This window comes from Ambystoma mexicanum, chromosome 3q (assembly GCF_040938575.1).
Source record: "Ambystoma mexicanum isolate Mex_15411 chromosome 3q, UKY_AmexF1_1, whole genome shotgun sequence".
In the NCBI taxonomy this organism is placed as follows: domain Eukaryota; kingdom Metazoa; phylum Chordata; class Amphibia; order Caudata; family Ambystomatidae; genus Ambystoma; species Ambystoma mexicanum.
Window position 1 is genome coordinate 1,175,247,605 of NC_090926.1, and position 18,029 is coordinate 1,175,265,633.

Below are 18,029 nucleotides of genomic sequence, written 5' to 3' on the forward strand. Positions count from 1 at the left end.
GATGTGGTCTGAACCACCCTGACGATCGGCGTCATATGGTTGCTGTGAGACAGGGTTGTTAGGTCGCCTGTTTCAACCTGCCACATTCAGCTCTCTGCGGCAGGCGCTCAACCCACAGCTATCTTAATGGTTAGGTTGGTCTCCTTTCCTTCCTGCTAGGCTTATCTAATGTGGTTATGCATCTTTCAGAACACAACGAGCGGCTTCCATGTTTCGACACAGCGGTTAGGCAACGAAACAAGAGAGTTACAGGTTTATAGTATTTTATGAAAATGATGTACCACAGGCGTCTTGGTTTAGACTTAATCTAAATAAGGGCAGAATATTTTAGTACAAGTTTGCCGGTGGGGCACCAGGAATTACCTCCAGCTAAGAACACCCTACCGGCCCAAATCACTGGTGTTACCGGCACTGGCACAAGTGGTTGTGAGTGGTGTGCCACCACTGACAGGCCGCATCTTTGGGCAGTACCCCTGGACAAGATCCTGCAGCATGGCGGGACCTACTGTGTTTATTGCAGGATGGCAGTTAGCGCTGCAGAGATGGATTGCATAGTGGTGGTGGGTACCCTGAGGTGACACATGGACCTGCAACACCTTTCCCTCCTGTAGGGCCTTAGGCATGGAAGGAGATGTTCATGGGGGGAGTGGTGGGTGGCCTCACTATGGGACTTCCTGCCAGGGGAGGACCTTTATGAAATGTTCTGTGGGAGTGCTTGAGATCTTTGGTGGACAGCTGCACTTGGTGGAAAAATCAGAGAAACCCCGAGGACCTCACTGGGTGGCAGCATACTGTGAAGCAGCCTGAGGACCTCACTGGGTGGCTGCATACTGTGAAGCAGCCTGAGGACCTCACTGGATGGCTGCATACTGTGAAGCAGCCTGAGGACCTCACTGGGTGGCTGCATACTGTGAAGCAGCCTGAGGACCTCACTGGGTGGCTGCATACTGTGAAGCAGCCTGAGGACCTCGCTGGGTGGCTGCATACTGTGAAGCAGCCTGAGGACCTCACTGGATGGCTGCATACTGTGAAGCAGCCTGAGGACCTCGCTGGGTGACTGCATACCGTGAAGCAGCCTGAGGACCTCGCTGGGTGGCTGCATACTGTGAAGCAGCCTGAGGACCTCGCTGGATGGCTGCATACCGTGAAGCAGCCTTATGACCTCGCTGGGTGGCTGCATACTGTGAAGCAGCCTGAGGACCTCGCTGGGTGACTGCATACCGTGAAGCAGCCTGAGGACCTCGCTGGATGGCTGCATACCGTGAAGCAGCCTGAGGACCTCGCTGGGTGGCTGCATACTGTGAAGCAGCCTGAGGACCTCACTGGGTGTCAGCATACTGTGAAGCAGCCTGAGGACCTCACTGGGTGGCTGCATACTGTGAAGCAGCCTGAGGACCTCACTGGGTGGCTGCATACTGTGAAGCAGCCTGAGGACCTCACTGGATGGCTGCATACTGTGAAGCAGCCTGAGGACCTCACTGGATGGCTGCATACTGTGAAGCAGCCTGAGGACCTCACTGGGTGGCAGCATACTTTGAAGCAGCCTGAGGACCTCACTGGATGGCTGCATACTGTGAAGCAGCCTGAGGACCTCACTGGGTGGCAGCATACTGTGAAGCAGCCTGAGGACCTCACTGGGTGGCTGCGTACTTTGAAGCAGCCTGAGGACCTCGCTGGGTGACTGCATACCGTGAAGCAGCCTAAGGACCTCTCTGGATGGCTGCATACCGTGAAGCAGCCTGAGGACCTCACTGGATAGCTGCATACCGTGAAGCAGCCTGAGGACCTCACTGGGTGGCTGCATACCGTGAAGCAGCCTGAGGACCTCACTGGATGGCTGCATACTGTGAAGCAGCCTGAGGACCTCGCTGGGTGGCTGCATACTGTGAAGCAGCCTGAGGACCTCGCTGGATGGCTGCATACCGTGAAGCAGCCTTATGACCTCGCTGGGTGGCTGCATACTGTGAAGCAGCCTGAGGACCTCGCTGGGTGACTGCATACCGTGAAGCAGCCTGAGGACCTCGCTGGATGGCTGCATACCGTGAAGCAGCCTGAGGACCTCGCTGGGTGGCTGCATACCGTGAAGCAGCCTGAGGACCTCACTGGGTGTCAGCATACTGTGAAGCAGCCTGAGGACCTCACTGGGTGGCTGCATACTGTGAAGCAGCCTGCGGACCTCACTGGGTGGCTGCATACTGTGAAGCAGCCTGAGGACCTCACTGGATGGCTGCATACTGTGAAGCAGCCTGAGGACCTCACTGGATGGCTGCATACTGTGAAGCAGCCTGAGGACCTCACTGGGTGGCAGCATACTTTGAAGCAGCCTGAGGACCTCACTGGATGGCTGCATACTGTGAAGCAGCCTGAGGACCTCACTGGGTGGCAGCATACTGTGAAGCAGCCTGAGGACCTCACTGGGTGGCTGCGTACTTTGAAGCAGCCTGAGGACCTCGCTGGGTGACTGCATACCGTGAAGCAGCCTAAGGACCTCGCTGGATGGCTGCATACCGTGAAGCAGCCTGAGGACCTCACTGGGTGGCTGCATACTGTGAAGCAGCCTGAGGACCTCACTGGATGGCTGCATACTGTGAAGCAGCCTGAGGACCTCACTGGATGGCTGCATACTGTGAAGCAGCCTGAAGACCTCATTGGATGGCTGCATACTGTGAAGCAGTCTGAGGATCTCACTGGGGGACCTCACTGGGTGGCTGCGTACCGTGAAGCAGCCTGAGGAACTCACTGGGTGGCTGCGTACTTTGAAGCAGCCTGAGGACCTCGCTGGGTGACTGCATACCGTGAAGAAGCCTTATGACCTCGCTGGGTGACTGCATACCGTGAAGCAGCCTGAGGACCTCGCTAGATGGCTGCATACTGTGAAGCAGCCTGAGGACCTCGCTGGATGGCTGCATACCGTGCTACTACAGTTATCCATGTGTGTGTCTCTCTCTCTCTCTCTCTCTCTCTCTCTCTCTCTCTCTCTCTCTCTCTCTCTCTCTCTCTCTCTCTCTCTCACACACACACACACACACACACACACACACACACACACACACACACACACACACACACACACACACACACACACACACACACACACACACACACACACACACACACACACACACACACACACACACACACACACACACACACACACACACACACACACACACACACACACACACACACACACACACACACACACACACACACACACACACACACACCCCCCCCTTTCTACTCAACACACACATGCAGTTTACTGCTCATAAACGGATAGGGGGTTGTTTGACCTAAAATACTTGTCCTACTGCCCATTTGACCTAATTTCTTTGACCTGCTGCGGAGGGAGACCCATGCAACCCCCATAATGAGGGGGGTGACCCCCCACCCCCCAACTACCCCCACCTCAACCTATCCCCTTACCCCACAACTATTTTTTGATTAAAGTGAACCATTTGACCTATCGAATTAGGTCAAAAAGATGCGGTCAGATGGGAGTAGGTCAAATTGGCATAAGGTCAAATTGGACAATACCTAATAACCCAAGAGGTATTGGCTTTGTCAATGTGTGCTTAATATATTGATATGACGATCGAGCTATCGTTTATCCAAGAGCATTAGTTTGGGAGACAGGCAACACCAAAATGATTGCCTCGGTAAGATCTTAACAATGTTTCCATCTTGCCAACTGATCCATGCAAATAAAAGCACAGACTCGTTTCATTTAAATAATAGCAAGTAGGTTACACTTCTTTCATCCAACTGGAAACTATGGCATTATTTACAACATGTAGTGTCACCATGCAAGGGTACACATGGAGCCAATCGCAGGGTCATCTTTTCTTACCTCTAAGTGCTAGGAGGTCATTTGCTTTTAAAGAGAGTGGGTTGGAACCACTGGCGATTTAAGCCCACTGCAGCGGGACATGCTCCTCACTCCATCTGTGTTCCCAGGTGGCACACACTATCTCTACATGACAAGGTCCTCGCGCTCCCCATGTGCCCCAAGCCCCTTATACTGTCAAACCATGCACCCCCCAGAGCAGGTGTCTGCAACCCTCGACTCTCCGAATGTTAAGAACTACATCTCCAATCATCCCTAACCAGCATAGTCTATGGTGAGGGATCATGGGAACCATAGTCCAAAATATCTTGAAAGTCACAGGTTGCAGACTGAGGCCTTAGAGCCTTACACTGTATATTCATGTGTCCCAGTCTCCTCACAATATTGGTCCACTAGCCCAATTCCCTCAAACTGCCGCTATATGCACCCAAGCTTCCTACACTGTTCACCTTCTGCAGGATCCTCACACGATCTGCCCACGTGCCCAAATGTGTTAACCTCAAGGTTCACATGTCCAATGCTTTCTCTACATGATCTGTCTGTTTACCCCAACCCCATGGGCCACAGGCCCGGGACAGCCTCGCCACTTTTGCCTCCATGCTGACCTTGTGACCCACACCTGGCCAGGTGGGTGAAAGTAATGAATACTAGAGCACTTCAGATGATACTCAGGGTGGAACATCCATTATGGGTGACTCGCCACCCATTATAAGGGAGTCGGGCCAGCCCAGTGAATAAACTGAGAGCTCCCCGGGCTGCAGAAAGCAGCTGATCACATGCCCCCGGGCTTTCTTTAACTGTGCAGGGAAATGTGGTGTCCCTCTGACAGTGCAGTTCCCCAGATCGCATGACCAACTGGCAATGCAAGGACGGTGGCATTTTGCTTCCTCTGTCTTACATGGCCCATTAGGGATGCAGGCTGGGGTTCTGAGGGGATGGCATAATGTGTATAGATGGTACCGCACACATTTAGAGGCCCCGGGGCAGTGAGCTGGTGGTGCTCTGACTCCATTACACATGTCAGGAAACAGGAAGTGCCCCTTTTTCTTGGTACCCGTTTGTGTTGTTTAAGGGGGTCAGAGGGCAATTGAGGTGGCATGAGAGGTGGGTCTGGAGTCTAGCGCAGCAGGTCAGAAAAAACATGTTTGTGTGTGTATATATTCATGTAGGTATGTATGCAGGTGAGGGTATGTGTTTGTCTAAGTGCCTGTGTGAATGAAAGTGCAGTCTGTTTATGTTGCAGGGTATGGCTGAGCATGTGAATGAGGTAGCAGCGTGTACCCTTTTTGGGTCTGAATGTGAATGAGACAGCCGTACCCTTGGAAATGTGAGTATATGCTGTATGGGTGTGAATAAGATGGTATTCAGGGACGTCATTTAGGGGTCACCAGAGGTCGCAACTGCGACCTCTGAGGTCTCCCTTGCGACTTCTACAAAAAAGAAAATCTTTTTTTTTAATGCAAGCTCCTGGGCTGTGGTCAGCACCATGTGGCTCTTTACTTCTAGGGTGGCTGGCTTTCTTATTCAGGCCTCTTAAAAAAAAGAACAAAAATAAGAACAGGAGCGCCACAAGTCTTACACTTTCAGCACTGACCCTAAATAAGAAAGAATAGGAATATCAAATAATGTGCCTTTCTGGAATTCTATACAATAAATGCTAGACTCATTAAAGGTTTATTTCAGGCACACTTCAGGGGGTGAGTCACTGCTTTAGTCTGTTCTTAAACAGCCTTTCATCCTTCTGAGGTCGATAAATGAGTACCAACACAGGTTGGGTGATATTGAGTGTATATTTTTTCTTTTTAAAGCGCTTAAGCGTAAGTGCTATATAATAACACATCATTATCATTTGGTCATGGACGTCTGCTTGCATTCACAGTAATTTGGTAATAAGGGCCTATACAGACTGATCTTAATGATACATATGGTGATGCATTCTTGTATGAAATGTACATCACATTATAGTGATATCGTAACCATATTTTTGGTAGTGCCCAATGCTATGTGATGCCACTTCCTGTTTTGTCAATGGGTGTTCCATCACTTCCCGCGATATCACTTCGGGTGGGGTCTAATGACATCACTTCCTGTGATGTCACCATGGGTCAAGGGTCGTGTGATGTCACTTCCGCTACCACTGGCATTTTGGTCAAATAACGTCCCTGATGGTATTCATGATGTATGGTGTGTGAATGAACGTGTGAGCGTGTGCATGCATGCTGGGTTAGGAAGCTAGCCTCCGATTGAGAGGGTCTACATTTTTGCAGTGGCAGCCAACATTACAATGGCATACATTTTTGATAGCCTCATGAGAAAGCCAAGATGTTAAATGTTGTTATATGATAGTGAGGGGGCTACATGCATGTAGACAGCATTAATATGTTTTCTGTCAGAGGGTATAGCATTTCTTTCTGACATTATTGGCAAAATCAACATAATTCGAATTGTTTATTCATAACGCGCTTAATACCCAGAGGTTTCTAAGCGCAGACCCAGGGATCGAACCTGTGTTGCTCTGCATCGTCTCGCTTCCAAGGCGAGCACGTTGCCCCTGAGCTATCTTCCCAAGTCTCAATAATGAGGGGTTTACATGGCAAAATAGGCCCACATTGGTGCAGCCAGTATAGAAATGTTTTCTCACTGTGGCATGGCATACTCTACTGGCATTGTAGGCAAGGCCAGCAGGTTGAGTGTTCTTACATGGACATATTTGCCTACTTTGGCGCAGCCAGTATGTTCATGTTTTCAGAGCCAAATTGATGAGTGTTCATTCATAGCTAATACTGGCTTACATTGGTGTAGTCAGTCTGGGCATGTTTTCTGACAGTGGCATGACACTGTCTACTGGCATCATAGGCAAAGCCAACATGATGAGTGATCTTATATGGTCATACATGTTTACATTGGTGCCGCCAGTATGGGCATGATTTCTTACCAATGCATGGAATTATTTTACTGGAATTATGTGCACCACCATGAGAATTTGAACTAGTTCTCTTCTTACCTTGGCTTACTGGCCTACATTGACACAGCCATAATGTACATGTTTTTTTACAGTGGCATAGAGTTCATATGGATCCTGCCATGAGGATCCGCTTGAAGGCCAAAGCCAAGTGCAATTCCTGGCACGACTCAGACCTCGCCACCCTTAAACACAAGTGCAGGGTGGCTGAGAGGAAATGGCGTGCTTCCTGTACATCCTCTGACAAACTGGCCTGCCGCCTGCTCCAAAGGCAATACCGGCCCTCTGTCCCCACCAAGAAGAGATCCCTCATTTAAGCCTGCATCTCTGCAGCATCCAACAACTCGGCCAAACTCTTTAAAATCTGCAAAAAGCTGGCCAATCCTACAACAGTCTCTACTTCGCCTGTCCCCTCCCAGGCTCTCTGCAGGGCATTGGCTTCTCATTTCATCTCTAAAACTCAGGACATCCTGTCCTCTCTCTTTTCCTCTCCTCCTCCTGCCTCTAATCCCCTCTCTTCCTCTGGTCCTTCTGTGGCCTCCTCTCCTCCCTCCTTCTCTGACTTTCATCTGTTCTCCCAAGACGAGGTTTCTAGACAAGTCCGATCTATGAAAGTCTCGTCGAAACAGGTTTTCCCTAGTTCCTTGAAAACCATCAAGGACCACATTGAAACCCTGGCTCCCACTTTGGCTGATGTCTCCAACCACTCCTTCGCCACTGGAGTCTTCCCTTCCCCCAAAGCACTCCCTTGTGCACCTTCTTCTCAAGAAACCCTCAGCTGAGCCCTCTGCCCTGCTAACTACTGCCCCATCTCCGTCACTCGTTTCCTGGGAAATCTCCTGGAAAAGCTGGCCATCTCCCAGCTTAATCTTCACACTGAATTGGTTGGTTGTCTCCATGACCATCAGTCTGGCTTCAGAGCTACCAGAAGCATGGAAACTGCTCTCCTGAACATCAGTGAAGACCTGCTCTCCAAGGTTGATGCCAATACCCCTCTGTTTTCTTTTTACTTGATCTCTCTTCTGCCTTTGACACGCTCAACCATGCCATCCTGCTCAACTGTCTTTGTGATAACCTAGGTATTACCGATCAAGCCCTGGCTTGGCTGACTTCTTTCCTCACCGATCGACCCTCCCAGCTCCAACTTGGGTCCTACCTCTCATCTATCTCTATCTCTATCTCTACCTGTGGTGTTCCCCATGGGTCTAACCTCTCTCACTGGCTGTTCAACCAATACCTGGCACTTCTTGCCCACTGCAGTGCCGCTCTCTGCCCCAACTTTCAATGCTATGTGGACGACACTCAGCTCATTCTCAGGCTCCCTTCCGCCACCTCCTCTCCTTCTCTCATCTCTGACTCTCCACTATTCAGGAGTGGTGTGTCGCCAATGATCTATGCCTTAATGCAGGTAAGACTGATATTCTGCTCATCGGCACACCCGCTCCCTCCTTTCCTGTCACTTTGTGGCTGGCCTCTCTTGGCCCTCTTCCTTCTCCCACCTGTGAGGCTAAAAACCTCAGGATCATCTTCGACTCCACTCTCTCCTTCTCTCCTCACATCCCTGATGTCTCTAATAAGTCACACTACCAGCTGCACCCCCTCAGAGGTATTCTTCCTTTCCTCTCCTTCCCCCAGAAGCTCACTGTCTCCAGAGCTATGGTTCTCTCTAGGCTGGACTATTGCAACAGCATCTTTCTAAATCTGCCTGCTTCTACTCTACGCCCTGTGCAACTCATCCAGAACAGGACTGTGAGACTTGTCCTCGGCCTCAAGCCCAGGTATCGTATCTCTCCAGGACTGAAATCTCTGCACTGGCTCCCAGTGGCTGCAAGGATTAAGTTCAAAACCCTCTGCATTGTCTACAAGGCCTTCTGGGGCATCAATACCTCCAACTCCCTCTTCCTATAGATCTTCCTTCTCAAGCTCTTCGCTTATCTGCCTCCAACTCCCTCAGGGTCAGTCGCTTCACAAGCAACGAGTTGGTGGTAGATCTCTTTCTTCGGCTGAGGCCTCCCACTTGAACAGCCTCCCTGCCTCCCTGAAACTTGAGGAGAACCATCTCCGGATCCAGAAGCACCTCAAGATCTTCCTCTTTGCTTCTGCTTTCTCTCCCTCTCTCCCCTGCTGAATTCCTGGCCGAAACTGCACTGGTCACCTGGCTACCCTCTTATCTCGGGCCCAGGTCCCCTCCCCCGCCAGCTACACACCTACACTGCCTCCCGGGCAATCCCCGCACTTGGGGGCTGTTTCTGTATACCTACGTCCCCACAGCTCTTGACACGTGATGTCTGCACTTACCCCTGCACTTGCCACAAGCTGGCCGCACTTTTTACCTATTGTTTTTATTTATTATATTTATTCTTTACCATTGATCCTATGTCTTGCACTGCCTCCTCCGCTTCCCCCAGCACTCCAAGCCATTCCATCCAGAAGAGTGAAGGGGAAACCACTCCGTCCAGGAGAGAGCAGGGGAACCAGTCCATCCAGAAGAGAGCAGAGGAAACCACTCATCTAGAAGAGAGCAAAGGAACCAAACTCATCCAGAAGAGAGCAGGGCAAACCTCTCCATCCAGAAAAGAACAGGGGAAACCACTTTATCCAGAAGAGTGCAGCGGAAACCACTCCATCCTGAAGAGAGCAGTGGAAACCACTCAATTCAGAAGAGAGTACAGGAAACCACTCCATCCAGAAGGGAGCAGTGGAAACCACTCCATCCAGAAGAGAGCAGAGGAAACCACTCCATCCTGGAAAGAGCCGCGCACATAATTCCATTCTGAAGAGAGCAGTGGAAACCACTCTATTCTGGAGAGAGCAGAGGAAACCACTCCCTCCAGAGGAGCGCAGGGGATACCACTCCATCCAAAAGAGGGCAGGGGAACCCACTCATCCAGAAAAGAGCAGGGGGAATCACTCATCAAGTAGAGAGGAGGGGAAACCATTCATACAGACAAGAGCAGAGGAAACCACTCGCCCAGAAGAGAGCAGAGTTACCCACGCCATCCAGAAGAGAGCAGAGGAAACCACGCCATCCAGAAGAGAGCAGAGGAAACCACTCATCTAGAAGAGAGCAAAGGAACCAAATTCATCCAGAAGAGAGCAGGGCAAACCTCTCCATCCAGGAAAGAACAGGGGAAACCACTTTATCCAGAAGAGTGCAGCGGAAACCACTCCATCCTGAAGAGAGCAGTGGAAACCACTCAATTCAGAAGAGAGTACAGGAAACCACTCCATCCAGAAGAGAGCAGTGGAAACCACTCCATCCAGAAAAGAGCAGAGGAAACCACTCCATCCTGGAAAGAGCAGCACACATAATTCCATTCTGAAGAGAGCAGTGGAAACCACTCTATTCTGGAGAGACCAGAGGAAACCACTCCCTCCAGAGGAGAGCAGGGGATACCACTCCATCCAGAAGAGGGCAGGGGAACCCACTCATCCAGAAAAGAGCAGGGGGAATCACTCATCAAGTAGAGAGGAGGGGAAACCATTCATACAGACAAGAGCAGAGGAAACCACTCACCCAGAAGAGAGCAGAGTTACCCACGCCATCCAGAAGAGAGCAGAGGAAACCACGCCATCCAGAAGAGAGCAGAGGAAACCACTCCATCCAGAAGAGAGTTGGGGAAACCACTCCATTTAGAAGAAAGCAGGAAAAACCACTCCACCCAGAAGAAAGCCGAGGAAACCTCTCTATGCTGGAAAGAGCAGCGCAAACCACTCCATTCTGATGAGAGCAGTGGAAACCACTCTATCCTGGAGAGAGCAGGGGAATCCACTCCATCCAGGGGAGAGCAGGGCAAGCCACTCCATCCAGAGGAGAGCAGGGGAAACCACTCCATCCAGATGAGAGCAGGGGATATCACTCCATCCAGAAGAGAGCAGAGGAAACCACTCCATCCAGAGGAGAGCAGGGGAAACCACTCCATCCTGGAGAGAGCAGGGGAATCCACTCCATCCAGAGGAGAGCAGGGGAAACCACTCCATCCTGGAGAGAGCAGAGGAAACCTCTCCATACTGGAGCAAGCAGGGGAAACCACTCCATCCAGAGGAGAGCAGGGGAATCCACTCCATCCTGAAGAGAGCAGGGGAAACCACTCCATCCAGAAGAGAGCAGGGGTATCCACTCCACCCAGAAGAGAGCAAGGGATACCACTCCATCCAGAGGAGAGCAGGGGATATCACTCCATCCAGAAGAGAGCAGAGGAAACCACTCCATCCGGAGGAGAGCAGGGGAAACCACTCCATCCTGGAGAGAGCAGGGGAAACCACTCCATCCTGGAGAGAGCAGGGGAAACCACTCCATCCTGGAGAGAGCAGAGGAAACCTCTCCATACTGGAGCGAGCAGGGGAAACCACTCCATCCAGAGGAGAGCAGGGGAATCCACTCCATCCTGAAGAGAGCAGAGGAAACCACTCCATCCAGAAGAGAGCAGGGGTATCCACTCCATCCAGAAGAGAGCAAGGGATACCACTCCACCCAGAAGAGAGCAAGGGATACCACTCCATCCAGAGGAGAGCAGGGGAAACCACTCCATCCAGAAGAGAGCAGGGGATATCACTCCATCCAGAAGAGAGCAGAGGAAACCACTCCATCCAGAGGAGAGCAGGGGATACCACTCCATCCAGAAGAGAGCAGGGGAAACCACTCCATCCTGTAGAGAGCAGGGGAAACCACTCCATCCTGGAGAGAGCAGGGGAAACCACTCCATCCTGGAGAGAGCAGCGGAAACCACTCCATCTTGGAGAGAGCAGAGGAAACCACTCCACCTAGAAAAGGGCAGTAGTAAAATCAGCGTGCTTTCATTCACCTAGAAGGGAGGAGTGAAAACCTCTTAATCTCACTCACCCTTGCACCCGAGGCAGAGTTATGAAAACAATATTACTCCCTTCCACCCCGTAGATAGTAGTGGACATAGTGGAACTATGTTCCCTGCTGACCTGCCCCCGCTCCCACAAAGCCCATCGCCACACCCCGTCCTATGCGCAATACAAACCCCTAAACAAATGCGCCTGCTGTTTAAGGGAACGTGCCCGGCTCCCCTGCTCTCAAATGCTGGTGGCCCTGCGGTGCGCAGTGTTCGATGCTCCTTCGGGAATCCTAGAAGCTATTGGTGTAAATACTGCACTTTTATCCAATGATTACACTTTGCCAAATTCCAAGGAGTGCACGTCCCAGCGCGTTCAATGACCCACTGCCGTCTGCAAGGCACGCCGTGTGTTGCGCAGCTTTCGACATCGCGCTCAGATTCAGGGGTTTGATAGCTCGGGGTTATGTGCTCGCCTCCGACGTGGCGCTAGTCTGCATTCCGCAAGCTCGAATCCGATGGGGCTGGGCTCAGCCTTTTATCCTTCTTGGGTTGATACGTGGATTACCATTGAATTAGGCAACAGTGACAGCTACTAGTGTAGTGCTCCTAAACGGGAGTAATCTGCTATGAAGCGCTACATAAAACCTGATATTTTCCTTAATGATCACAATTGATCTGTTGTGATTAAAGTATTTTATTCATCGTTTTTACGTTTTCTATCACTTACCTTTTTCGGGAAGGTACACAAACTCCAACCCGTTCTTTTCACACACAGAAGGGCATATCTGGGGTACATTTCAGGTGAACCCCTTTTTGACATGCTAGGAGTTAAAACATCGTGCACAATGTTTGTGCTGTCATAACATATTTTTCCACGTCAACTATTTGGGATTTTTACGGACTGCACAGCATCAGGCTGTGAATTGGAGGCAGAAAGGCTGTCATTTTCAGCAGCAAGCATTAGCAAAGCCAACTGTTTTTGTTTTTTGTAGGCATGGGCTAGACATTGCCATAATGGTACACCTGGCCGTAGGTTGGCAACAGCTGGAAAATTGTGAAATTGATCATATGATGTCAGCGCCTGGCAAATGACTATGCAATACCTATACACAAACTAAACTTGTTGGCTTTGCCAATGCTTGTTTTAGTAGGGGTTCAGTGCAAGGAACAGATGTGAGCAAACATATTACTTATGAATTAAGAGCCTTAATGGACACTTGTTTAAGAAATGTTCATCAAACCAGGAGATCATTTACAGCTGGAATTAGGCTCTTACCACCCAGAAGACTGCTTAGACATAATTCTATCAGATCCTATACATTACACCGTTTGATGTTACTGCATGATAGAGCTACTTCAAAGAGATCCCAGGAGGGTGCGCTTAGGGCAAGGAGGGGCAGGCAGTGGGAGGGAGTAGCCATAGGGATCAATACAGGCGGTCTTGGGTGAATAACCAAACAACGCCCACAGGCTGTATACATTTCCTCTCATCCCATCCCCCTCCTATCTGTGTTCCAATGCAATAGTTTTGGCTTGCAGGCGGTGAAAATGCACCATATGATAGCCAGAACTAAAAAGGGAAGTAGAATGTACTTTTGCCTTTCTCGCCCAATGAGTATTCCTGCGCCTCAAATTGCTTTCAGATATGCCCCTAATCAAAGCTGTGTGTTTTCTCCCTGTGAAGGTGGACAGCATCTCTCCATGTAAGAGGCAGGTTATCACACGCAAGGCAGTTCAAGGGTTATCGAAATCATGCACATCGTGTACATCATATCATATCATGCAGCTAAATTCATTTCTTCAAATAGCATCAATTGCGGGATGTTAGCCTTTCTGACAGCTCTGCTTTGACATACACAGTAATGGTGCTGGGAGGATAACTCAGCGAGTTGAGTGCTCACCTTAGGGGCTTAGTATTAAGTTAGGCAATAACCGCTTATATCACTTTCCATATATATATATATATATATATATATATATATATATGTATATATATATATGCACATAGACACACACACACACAAAGAAAGTTATGGTGGGTTTAAAAAGTTTGGAAAAAACCGTTTCACCTGAAATGTGAAAGTAGGAAAGTCCATTTGAGCGAAGTCACACATTCCACGTCACCACCTAGTTCACCTCCAGTTCTGAGCCACAACAGCAAGGCATTGTGGGTATGCAAATTAGCTCAAATGCAAAAGAAAAATCTCCCGGAAATTGTCTAAGAGGGCAGTGCTACTTTATGCATAGGTTAATCAACCCAAGACAGACATTTGCAAGACTGCCAGGAGATCTACATACCTGGTTTCACCCTTATTAAGGATCATCCGTGCAGTAAACCCACCATAACTTTCTTGGTGTTGTGAAAACATGGCTGAATGCTCCAACCACAAGGCTTTCAGGTGTCTACTGCACTGATGATCCCTAACAAGGGTGAAGCCAGGTATATAGGTGTCCTCAAAGACTTGCAAATGTCAGTCTTGGGTTGATTAAGTTATGTTTAAAGTAGCCCTACCCTCTTAGACAAAAACAATTTCCTGGAGAAAAAGGTTTACATTTGAGCTAATGTGTATACCCACAATGCCTTGCTGTTGTGGCTCAGAACTGGAGGTGACCTTCCAGGGATGGTTACTAGGTGGCGTTGTGGAATGTGTGACTTGGCTCAAATGGACTTTCCTACTATATATATATATATACCTATATATATAGATATATATATATATATATATATAAAATTAAAGTGTTTTATGGTTGATTAAACCTTTTAACACTACAATTTATCAAAATAAGACTGAAATTACAATAGTCAATTTTCCGTGAAAGAAATAATCTCCATACAACAATCACGATCAGAAATACAGCAATAAAACATCTAAAATAATTCAAATGAAACCGGTTAAAAATACAATATTTCCCTCATGAAACCAATTGCATCCATTTCGTTCCTTCAGTGGAACTAATCCTCAGCTCACTCAATTGTCCTTTCATCTTCAGCCAGATGTGTTACATAGCATCATTACCAGAATACCAAAGGCCCACCTTTGATCTGATTTAAAATGTCACCAATTGATTTTTCAGATCAGGTGATCCTTTACAATACAGTTCCTGTGATCCTACACAGTCGGCGAGTGTCTCTGAGTCTCAATGTCCTTCTTACAGACATGGCAAAGTCTTGCCTAGGGAATGGCCACCCCTGCCCCTATTTTCGCTATATATACTAATGTCAATTCATTATATTATTATTGCTTGTGGCAGGGGAAGAGATATGGTGATTCGCCCAGGACCACATGGCGTAGAGCAGTGCCACAGTGATCACTGAATCCCCGCACCACCATTCCACGGTGGCGCCCCACCCCTGAACACAGCCCCTTCGCTCATTTTCAGTTTGGGTTGCTTCACTATAATGCTGACAAGCTGTTCCGCAGTCTCTTCCTTGTGAGGTGTTGCCTAGTTTGCTTCCTAAAAGGAGAGCAGCCTTGGAGTGGCTTTTGTATTTTAAATGCCTGTGGCCTTTCCACAAACAATATGAATTGACACCCGTATGCAAGCTTCACAAATGACGTCTGTTTATGTTTACACCACAGGCTCGCCTGTTCCTCCTCGCACTTGTCAACAATAACCGACCCACTAACAATTTCCCCCTCTGCATACACCTCTCAAACTCTAACCAAACACAACCACAACCCTAAAGCACAGCAAACCGCACAAACTTCACTACACCGCAACAACAAAACAAACCACACATGGCTTTGCACAACAGCGCATGAAGGCTACCGACCGGAAAGCACCCCCAAGCTCAGCGAATGGTGTTAACGAAGTGAAGCTGCCAACAGTACATCACTGCTCTCTTGCACTTATCCCGCTCGTTCCCACTAACTCACTCCCACCCCCTTTCCTTTTCAGATTTGCTAAAGCACCAGGGGACCACTCCGGTGGTGATAGTGCGTGGTACAAATATCCTTTACCATTAACATTAACTTTCCCTCAATAGCTTAGAATACTTGTCCACCCTCCTCATGGGACTACCTCAGTAGTACTTTACCGCATGCTACTTACCCCGCTTGCACCCACCTCCCCGATCCCCTCTGTGTTCTGCCTCCATGTGGGGTGGCTTTACTTGCTAAATTCCTTCTTCTCAAGCCATCCATGATCTGCCCCCTCACTTGGATTCCATCCCTCGCTACCCACTCCCTTGAACCCTGGGTTCTCAAGCCCCCTCCCCCAGCCTCTCTTCTCTGCCCTCCCCATGCTGCTTCTCCCTTCCGTTCCTTCACCTTACTCGCTCCCCACCTCTGGAACCCCCACCTTCCCCTCTGATCTCAAGTCCATGCCCTCTGCTCATGTGATTATGATTTCACGTTCCTAAAGTTCTCTTCAGGGAACACCCTCCACATGCTTTAGATTACAACCTCCATTAGGCAGAGCCATCATAATAAATGGTCAGGGATGATGGGAGTGGTAGTCCGTGGTCTAGCTATGGCCATCCGTTCCAGCCCCTATGAACTCCTCTCTTGCCCTTTCATCTGTGAAGTGATGTAAATACTGCAAATCAATAAATAAATACGTAACATGTTAATCTTGTAATTTTGTTTTCCTGCAATAACTGTTTCTTAGTGCCAGCCCCAACGTTGTCCCAACAGCCCCCCCTCACTTAATGCCTCTGCTTACATTTCATTTCCTATTGTAAGGAAGAAGATCTTTTGGTTTCCATGGCACCCACACATGTTCAAGTGCATAGTTTCCTATCAAAGCAGTTCTGCCAATGCATTAATAAAATACAAAAAAACTGAAAGTGGCACGTATGCTTTATCATGTAAAAATCATTATTTTATTAACATGTCTGACTTGCTCCTGCTAAACCACTCATCCCAGGTCCCCTGCTACTAACGCCCTACGCGTATCTCCCGTGGGCGTCCACTACCCATGGCGCTCCGCTGGGTCTCTGCTTGATGTAAAATACAAGTCCCCCAGGAGGAGGCTGCCTTCAGGGGCTCCTCCGATATATGGTGATGTGCACAGAGGGAGGGTGCCACATGCACAGACCCGCCGCACAGCAGCAGAGGCAGCCGCCCCAATAAGGAACAGCCCGGAGCCGATCGAGCGTCAGAGCAAAGACAGAGCTTGAGACTGGCAGCCTCCTCGCCTCTGCGCTCTGGCTCCATCTGGGATGGCGTGCCATGCGCAAACGCTCTCTATCGAGTTCATTCATCCAAGATCCGCACGCCCCCGCCCCCCCATCCTCACCTGGGTTCCATCTCTCCACCTCTTGAATGAGGCAAGACACTACACGTGGCTCCCAGGATACTGGATCCGCGTGTTCCCCCCGGCTCTGCACCCAGGCAGTTTCATTTAAGGACCAGCCGCACCAGTGCGGTGGCAGCAAGAGCTGTCTAAACAGCACAAGGGGCTTATCGAGTTAGAACCCTATCACAAAACGAATGCACACATATCAAAAAGCACCAAAACTAGCAACGTCTCCAAGAAAGCGTGACATAGCTCAGTGGGTTTAGTTCCCGCTGCTGATATCTGTATGAGAGCCGCAGTTTCGAATCCCAGAAAGGCCAACCCAGCCTTTCTTCCTTCTGAGGTTGATAAAATAAAAAATAAAAAACCTTGTTTGGGGGTTAATGCGCGTTCTATTTTGAGCACTTGGGCACACGCGCAATATACATAACTGTTTTTTTTTAGTGCAAGGCATTGCAGGGCCATTACGAATCTTGTCGAGTTTCTTTGCTTTGGAAAGTTTCATTGTAAATATATAACACTCTTAATACACAGAGGCTTCTAAGCGCGGACGTGGGGATGGAACCTGTGCTGCTCGCGTCGTCTTGCTTCCAAGGCGAGCGCGGTGCCCCGGAGCTATCCTCCCGAAGCTTGTCGCTCCTGCGGTGTGGGACTTACCTAGGCAGCTGCGCGGAGCGGACTCGGCTGTGGACGTCTCCAAGGCAGTGAGTTCTCCAGTTGAGGGAGTTCGTCCTTCTGAGCAGGAAAACTGCAAGCTGTTGAGCGAGGCTTTTGAAACAGCTTGGGAAGGGGGAGGGCTGGTGGGGAGGAGGGGGCTGTCCGAGATGACAACATATATCTCTACCTCAGGTACAGGGACTGGCCTCTGCCAGGCCTGCTTGGCAGAGGGCACTGGTTTCCCCGCAGGCGCAGATAGCGACTGCATACAAATGGACCTTGAGTCTGAAAGGCCTCATTGTCTGCCTGCGGGGCTGGGAGGGGGGCGAGGGCTCAATTTCCCCCTCCCCCCTCTAGGCGGGGAGCTGTATGCGGGAATGATGCTGTGTTACACGGCTACATCAAGTTTACTTATCTGCGGGTGAAGGCTGGCTGCAACCCCAGAGCTGCCCGGACAACCACCTCAGCCCGGCTGCCTGATGATGGGCCAGCCTTGAAAATAGTACTAAACCAGAGA

General features: G+C 49.7%; 1 protein-coding gene across 1 annotated transcript in view; it reads right to left on the minus strand.

Annotated features, from left to right (window-relative positions):
- LOC138447729 (brain acid soluble protein 1-like) overlaps positions 1-17,788 on the minus strand; it is a 66,077-nt gene extending 48,289 nt beyond the window's left edge. Inside the window, exon 1 of the mRNA XM_069604031.1 lies at positions 17,513-17,788. The gene's annotated coding sequence lies outside the window, so the exon portion shown is untranslated. The remainder of the gene's footprint in view (positions 1-17,512) is intronic.
- Between the last annotated feature and the right edge of the window lie 241 nt (positions 17,789-18,029).